This window comes from Monodelphis domestica, chromosome 4 (genome assembly GCF_027887165.1).
Source record: "Monodelphis domestica isolate mMonDom1 chromosome 4, mMonDom1.pri, whole genome shotgun sequence".
In the NCBI taxonomy this organism is placed as follows: Eukaryota; Metazoa; Chordata; class Mammalia; order Didelphimorphia; family Didelphidae; genus Monodelphis; species Monodelphis domestica.
This window is the reverse complement of record NC_077230.1, coordinates 107,136,975-107,145,807: the sequence shown is the minus strand read 5'-3', so window position 1 is coordinate 107,145,807 and position 8,833 is coordinate 107,136,975. Positions and strand designations below refer to the sequence as shown.

Below are 8,833 nucleotides of genomic sequence, written 5' to 3'. Positions count from 1 at the left end.
CTAAATTATTATTTTACTTAAAAACATTTATTTGCAGCAAAATCAAGCATACCGTTAAAATTACAAAGGAATACAGTTTTCAATCAACTTTTTCAATAAAAATTCACTGCTGAATTAAGCATTTTTGAACTGAATGACTAGTTAAGTATTATTTAATCTTACCATTTCCATATGTGATTACCATTAAATAATCAGTAAAGAAAAAGTTTGTGAAGAGTACCGATATCATCTTAGTACTGCGTTACCATTGATAGTAAATAGCTACTAAATATATGCCTATTACATAAAGTTTTTTAAAAGTACAATAAAAATGCAAATTCTGTCTGTTAAAAAAGCCATGGAGATATGGCCACTAAACATCCTCATTATACAAATTTCAAAATACTATATGACAAACAAAATTATAAAGACTTCTCTTTATGAAACATATACTATTTTGGAATTAGTGATACATGTGAACATAGAGTAGAAAAGATAAATTCATATACACCTTAAAACTCATAGAAATGTGATGTTGCATGAACCCAATTTAAATTTAATTTAGGATATATAAGAAAAGAAAATGTTCATGAATCCAAAAAGAAAATCTTTTTTTGTGTATGTATGAGGAGGCCTTCTACACATCCCTATATTTCTAAACTGTCAAATCTTTAAGTTCTTTTTCTAGTAAAGTAGTGTTATGAGAAATCCAGTAAAGTTTATTTTTAGGGTATACTTTATTGGTGTTAAAATGAATTTTAAGCATGATATATGTTGAGGAAGGCTGTATAATAAAAATACTTTCAATGAACAAAGTCATAACTGAATCAAAACAAAATTAAATAAAATGTTTATTGTTCATATTAATGGAATATAAGTAGTCAATCATTTATATTCTAACCATAGCAGCAACTTAATTTGTGTGTCTGCAAAGGATGGACTTTATATGTTAGGACAATCAGATTAAAATGAAATTTGGTCACATTATATTAATAATGGTTTTTTCACTTAGTCACACTGAATGGTTGTTATAAATGCTAAATTTCCAATATTAATTGATGATTCTCAAAATAAGCATTTGAGATTTGATTCAATTCAACAAATAATTATAAAATTGCCTATGACATGCAAGGCACTGTTCTAGGCTCTGAATGTAATACTAATATCAGGGGAAAATATTCCAGTAAGAGACAGACTACTTTGGTGGAGAAAATGCTTTTTTAAATGTAAATACAGGTATGATGTGTTATAAATATATGCAGACACCATGTTCAAATATATTTATCTGTATTATCAAATTAGAAAGGTATATATGCTTTGTGTTAAATTTATTATGGTTGGACTAAATAGATTTAATTGGTGGTAGCCAGGGATTTAATTACTAAATCCCAGAATGAAGTACTCAAGTAAATGAAATTTATGGTAGTTTATTTTTACAATAGAGGGAAGATATTAAGGAAGAGAGAAACGGGGAGAGAGAGAGAGAGAGACAGAGAGAGAGAGAGAGAGACAGACAGAGACAGAGACAGAGAGACAGAGAGAGAGAGAGAAAGCTTTGGCTTCCACTGAGCCAGGTAGAAATTCTGACGGGCCTTTCTTGGAAGTTCACACATCCAGAAAGGGCAAGGAAACTAAGTCAGCCTTTTCACTCATCACAGTGACTGTCTAAAAGGAAAACAATCTGAGGTCTCCTGCACATGCTCCTCCAGGGGTCCAGTTCCACAGCCAAGTATCTTCACTCCAAGTCTGAGTGTCTGTCTTCCACTCTCTCCTCAAGTATCTGTCTTCCAGTCCAAGTCCGAGTGACTCTTCCAGTCTTTCCTCTAAGTGACTCTTCTTCTCTCCAAGCCCAAGTGTCTGATCTCTTCCAGTCCAACTCCGAGAGACTGAATCATTCTTGTGTGCCTCCGTTTTCTCTATTTAAAGACCTTTTTCTCTTGGGTTACCTCTTCCAAATTTTACATCTACCAATCATAACAGATGCTCTTCTTCAGGACTGCCCATTCAATGTATGAAATGGGTGTTCACACCTTTTGTAATTAGTTAACACCTTTCTTGGTTAGTTAACACCTGTTTGTAGTTAAAATGGGTCTTTAAATACTGAGTTAACACTTTGGGGATTAAAATCTAAAAATAGGCAGGGGATTACAATTCAGTCTTCACAATAAAGGAAGAGCTAAGTACCTTCATTGTTACAATCAGAGGAGAGCCAAATCCAGTCTTCACATTTGTTATATAATTGCTATCATTCACAATAAGATGGTATTGAAATGTCTTTTCCAAATTTTCTTAGAGGTTGGTACAAATTTTATTTTAAGATGAAAACTAAATATATAGTAAATATATTAATTGAATATATTAGCTGAATTGAAATGAATTGAATATAGTAATTGAATATAGTAATTGGAATTATGTGTCATCTATGTTTGCTGCTACACATTCTAAATACATTCAATTTTGTTTATCTTTTTAATTTCTATTCACTAATTGTTTCACCAGTCTGAAAGTTAGTGACCTGAGATCATTATTTTTAAAGTGTAAAATTCTCCAGTGATATGAAAAGCACTAATGGACATAATGATGTAGAAGGCTCATGAATTATAAAAGTTTCACAGGTTTAATATATAAAATAATCAGTTATAACTACATGATTCCATCAAAGGTAACTGAAAATAGGAAATGCTTCTTTTGGGCTCTTATAGCACCAAATAACTATTTTGCTATCTCCAAATGAATTTTCTAGCATGTATATCATTTAGACATAGTCATAGTTAGATTTTCGAAATGTCTAGTCAAGTCCTGAGCTTTCAGTTAAACACTTTTTTTTTCAAAATACCAGGAAGAAAATATTAAGTTCCAATTGAGTAGAATTCAATAATATCCTAGTGGACTAAAAAGAGGTAATGTAGCTTTCAAAAGTACTTCTAACTTATGACCCAGAAATAGGAGAAGAATTAGGACACTCTTCTTTAGTAATATAAATTTATCTCCAACAGAAACAGAAAGGAACATCGTGGTGTAACTTAATAAACAGCTCATATACAGATGTGGCTTTTTACAATTTTACAGGTCAACACTGAATCTGTTTTAAAGTCTTACTGAAGCATATCTCACAGAAATTAACATCTCTAAAAACAAAAAATTTTGGCATATGGATAATACCTGTAATACACATCATAATAATAATGATAAAAAGAAATGTCATACAAGAGTCAGGATCTCTTGTTCTTAGCATCAGCACCCATTATCTAATGGATCGAGCTAAAATACCATGTTTCCAAGAGTTGGTCCCATTTTGAAACCCTCCTGCATCTCATCTAGTTTTGATTGAATGTCTGGAGGGAAGTCACCTGCTCCACAGGTAAAGGGATCAAAAAATTCTGCTCCAAAAAGGTCTCTTTTTATCTCTGTAGATCAACTGGTAGAGGAAGCTATGTACCATTGCAAGTTGGTGTTGATAAGTGAGGAGTTATTGGAGGAAAAGGAACCATGAAGATTTCAGTGGAAGGTGATTTGGGTGTCACACTGGATGCTAGAGATGTTGATAGCTGAGTTATTCTTAGCTGGCTTTCCAAGTTCTGGACTCTATTTCTGAGTTCTAGGTTCTCACTTTCTAGTTCTTGCAAAATCTTTTCTGCAACCCTGCAATCTGTTTCCTTGTTTCAACATCTTTTCCCCCATATTCTAGAAACTTCCTGTGGGCCAGATCAATTGCTTGACCAATAGTTAAAATGATCTCTTCAGCACACTTTTCATTATCAAAGACATAGCAAAGTGCTTATTTGACTCAGAATTTTTGCATATGAAAGTAAATATCCTCTTGTCAGTTTTATCATCTGAACAAAATTCTAACCTATGAAGCTGGCAATTGTGCTAGACTTCCTTTGGTTTTGATTCTAGAATTTTTACCCCATAAATTGATATTTACAATTCAACTTTTGAAATTTTTTGACGTTCAGATTTCTTGATATGTCTTACAAACTTCAGTTTTCTAACTGCATCTCTGGTAACTACAGTATCTTTGGGCTGCTCCACTTCTGTACTGCCAAGAAACTTTGCATTATAGGAAATATAATGTTTCGATAAACCTCAGGAGTATGCAACCATGTTTTATCTTTCTTCCTGCTAAAAGCACGATTCATGATGAGGCACAGCTAAATAAATGCTTGGATTTTTTTTGCACTTTATCCTTTCTGATATTCTTTACACTTTATTCAGTTCCATGAAGTCTTTGATCTGGTGATACTGATCTCCTTACTGTTTCTTCCAATAAAAGCAGTTTCCTTGTGCATTTTTATTGGTTGTTCCCTAGACCTGGAAATCTCCACCACTTGGCTTACTTGAAGATTCAGTGTCTTATATTCTGCAAGAAGTCCTTCTTACACCTCTGAAATCTTATCTTCTTCCCTCTGAGATTAACTCCAATTTATTTTGTTTTTAAAGCTTGTTTTTACAGAATGGATTGCATGTTGTTATCCCCACTGGACTGTTTGTACTTCCAGAGCTTTGAGAGGGGGAGAAAAGACTATTTCCCCTTGGGAATTTCACCTAGTATAAGGGTCACTGAATAAACAGACAGACCCGCTTAACTAAATTAAATCATACTAGCCAGTATACTCCATCTACCCTAAGACAGCTACATCTTTAGAACACAAACACTCCAGCTTATGGAGATGTGCTTCTGGTTATTAGCACAGGTCTACCCTCTTGATTTCTCTTCTCCAAGGACTAGTCCTACTCATATAGGAAATGAGTGGCTATATGCTATGGATTGAGGGGTACTAAAGCCCTTGACTGTCAAAAAAAGTATCATTTTCCAAGCTGCCAAAATACATGAAATTCTCACTCTAAAATCCATACCTTAAAGCATTACATGGAGAAAACTTTTACTGATATGGATGAATGTAATCTGAAAGGAGGAAATACTCCATAAACCTTTTAGTACCCATTAACACAAATAAATATACAAAATTGTCTTCAATCCCAGGCAACCTCCTTTTATCTCTGTAGTAATGATAGCAAAAGTGACTGAAAAGTGGGTAGAATGAGCTCAGAAGCATGCATTTTTTAGGCTATGCAGTACATTAACTTAACAGTTGATATTCAGAAATCTTCTACCAGTGACCAACAAGTAGACGTACTGAGTCATATACATCCCAATAGTCTCACTATAAATAAAAAGAGAAGACAAAAAGAAGTTGTAACTAAACAGAAGAATGACTCACATTCTCCTTAGAGAACTAAAGGATAAAGTTGGTAGAATTTATTTTATTAGGCATACAAAGAAAACATGAAATATAATTTCAAGGAACATTAAATATTATCTAACATGGCATTGCTCATGAAAGACAACAGTTTAAAAACACAATCATGAAGACAAGTAATTGCAGATGCTAACATCTTTTACAGATGATAAAGAGGTGGAAAAAAAATGAAGAATTATATAAGAGCATCTAAATTCGACCATCATGTAATTTTATAATTTCATATTTTTGATGCAAAGGGCTCATTTAAAGTGGCATAAGATATGTCACATTAACATAGTTCAGGAGCTTTAAAAATAGAGAAACCATAAACTTATGGACTGACTATACAGAAGCTTCATAAATATATACTCTGAACATGTTTTTCAAGAGAAATTTTGGGAATACTGGACAAAAGTAGAACCAAATAGCATAAAAATGAAAATGAGTACAGTGAAATGAACAGGAAGTAACTAGTTATCCTATACAGGAGCAATTTCTGATTCATCTACCAGTATATAGTCAGAACATTGATTTCTTAAAATAAATATCAAAATTATTACTAAATTAGAAGAACTTATGATGTATAACTAAGATAACTTCAACTTGATGTAAATGGGATGTTGAACCCCCAAAATGTGAATGATACCTCACAGAATACAGAATTTCCTAATTAAGTTTGACAAAGATAAATAAATTGCATGATGAAGAGATTAAAACTTCATAGAAATCTCCTCAACCAGAAAATTTCCTTCTTACTCAAGAAGATATAGAGGAGCTGGGCATCAGTAGTATTACAAGCCCACTTTAAAAACTGTACACAGGGAGATGATAGAAAATTATGATTATCCCCAAATTTAACATTAAAAATTAATAGGAGGAAAACTTAGTCATAAAGGGCAGGAACTGTCTGATTTCTGTTAGTTTTACCTCCATCATCCATCACAGTGCTTGGTACATAACAAGTGCTTACTAATTGCTTGCTCATTCATTCATTTATTACTTTTCTTCTAATAAAATATCTTCCATGTAGTTGTAAAAATGATACATGATCCCTCTAAAGATTCAATGCAGATAACTTTGGCAACTCTCAAATTATTAATATTAGCCAAGACATAAAGTAGATTCATGTTTGTAAATTTGCTTGTATTTTTGGCACTATTATTAAGGATGTCCAATCTAGAGTTGAAATGCACAAGAGGATCCTTACAGATTGTGAGGTCCTTCCAATGTTCCTGGTTATGATGACATTGTACTGCTTTCAGATGGCCTCAGTACATTTTGGAGCTTCCTAAATTAAATTCATAATCATTCAAAACAATTCCCAAAAGAAAAACCAGGCTATGAAGCACAATTTTTTGGAAAGCCAATATTTTTGACCCATCAATGAATATATCTTGGAAAGATATCATAGAAGGACAATTAACTAGCTAGAGACTGGATTACTTTGGGGAAATTGCACAATGTTATTTGTTTGTTTGTTTTTACAATTTTTAAAATTTAGAATATTTTTCCATGGTTACATGATTCATGATTCTACCCCCTTCCCTCCCTGCTCCTGGATCTGACAAGCAATTCCCCTGGGTTATACATGTATCATTATTCAAAACCTATTTTCATGTTATTTATATTTTCAGTAGAGTGATCTTTTAACATCAAAACCCTAGCCATATCCTTGTTGAACTATATGATTGATCATATGTCAAAATGTTATTTTTAATAAGCTCAAAATTGTTTCTCCGTGAAACAATAGTTCATATATTTAATGCCAATGTTCTTCCCATTGTATTATGTAACTACAAAGTATATAATACTACCATCTCTGACAAATCAAAGTTTCCTATACTTCAGGACACAACTTCAGGACACAACAGAGAAATTCCAGGTGGATTTGAACAGCCTACAGCATATTAACGAGGAAGAATTCCCTCAAGAAGGAATGTGTCTAGAAAGGAAAATAGTGGGATGGCAGAAAGGGGTGGGAGAAAAAACGACAGTGTAGGACCTCAGGGATTATTACTCACCATCTAGATAGTAGATAAGCCATTAAGGCAGATTGAAGGCTACCAGGAAAAGAACTCTTCTATGAAACAAAGAATCTGACATCATAAAGGCTTGGTTTCCTAATACTACTCCTTGTGGAAGCCATGGCCTCTCTCCTCAATACTGAGCTGGTATAGCCTTTGAATCAGATAAAATGGTTAAAGCCCTTGGTACTATGTAGGAAGGCAAATATGGGCAGGGCAGCTTAGTATAGGAGAGCAAGGGCAACCACATGGAAGGAAATAAAAGGCCATTGAGGGGACCCATGCCAGGGATGGAATGATAGAAGAGATATCTTCCCCCCAAAATTAGAGTGCTGTAAGGTACTTTATAAGAGTATCCTAAAATCAAAGTTGGCCCAGTCATAACCAAATATTTAACATAATCTCCATGTGGCAAAAAGTATGCTTGGTGATGTGGGAAATTCGGAATCCAGTTTTGTTTTGTTTTGTTTGAGCAATGGAGTGGGAAAGAAGTACTGAAGAACAAGACAAACACATATAAAACAACAAGCAACAATATAAGACAATCTGTAATTAAGTGCTAAAATGTGTGGTTGAGACATTACATTTCAGAAAGAAAAGCAGATGGTCTAAGACTGAGCCTTGAGGAATAATTTAGGGGCCAAGAAAAAAGGAAAAGACATGAAAGAAAACAGAAAAGGATCTACCAAAGGAATAGAAAGTTTCAACAAAAAATAATGTTGTGGTCATGGGAAGTGAACGAAATTATTAATATCATTACAACTCTAGGAAGGTCAAGTGAATACATCCAATATGGCATTTTATTAGATTTAATATGCCACTGATGAAATTAGCAGGAGCAAATTCAGTAGAGTGATAGGACTGAAAGCCACTATTTTTGTCTAATTAGGAGTGTTTTAGGTTAGATAGGGGATCAGAATGGGACAGTAGGTTTTGGCATTTCATAAGATATACTATCAATTCCAAGCTACTGATCATATGGGGTGAAAAGTCTAAGGATCACTCTAAAGGATTAAAATAAACTTCCAGATCACCAAGGAATCATGCCTTATAGAGATGTACCATATCTCTGCCCAATATAAAGATGATTTTATTACTTCAATAAATGATGACAGTGTGCTCCTTTTGGCAGCAGTTAGGTTCCCATATGTTACGCCCAAGAAATTCAGAGCCCATTTTTAACCCACAGTGTTTATTTTTTAAAGCAACTTCTTTCTCCTCCTCCAGCAGGCATGATTTTACAGCTGACTCACACACAAACTGTTCCTTGATGGCTACTGTAAATATACTGTCTTACTTCATTTCAGTAACCTAACTTGAACCCAAAGCAAAAGCAGAAATATCAGTAGCTACTGGGAACAACCAAGTGAAGTATTAGTTATTATAAATTTTAAGTATTAATCAATTTCCTCTTATGGGAAATGGGAATATTCACAGTGGTGAGATCACAAATTCACCTCAATATACAAATGAATTAATTCTTTGCAATTGTTAACATTGATCTTACATATTCTCTCAAGGTATTTTCACACTCTTCTCCTCAAAATAGCCCTGTGAAACAGGTAATATACATATTAACCTCAT

The 8,833-nt window shown here is 33.5% G+C and overlaps 1 pseudogene; it reads right to left on the bottom strand.

Moving 5' to 3' along the window:
- Positions 1-2,442: 2,442 nt before the first annotated feature.
- On the bottom strand, positions 2,443-7,296 carry LOC103100607 (PTB domain-containing engulfment adapter protein 1-like; annotated as a pseudogene).
- Positions 7,297-8,833: the final 1,537 nt, after the last annotated feature.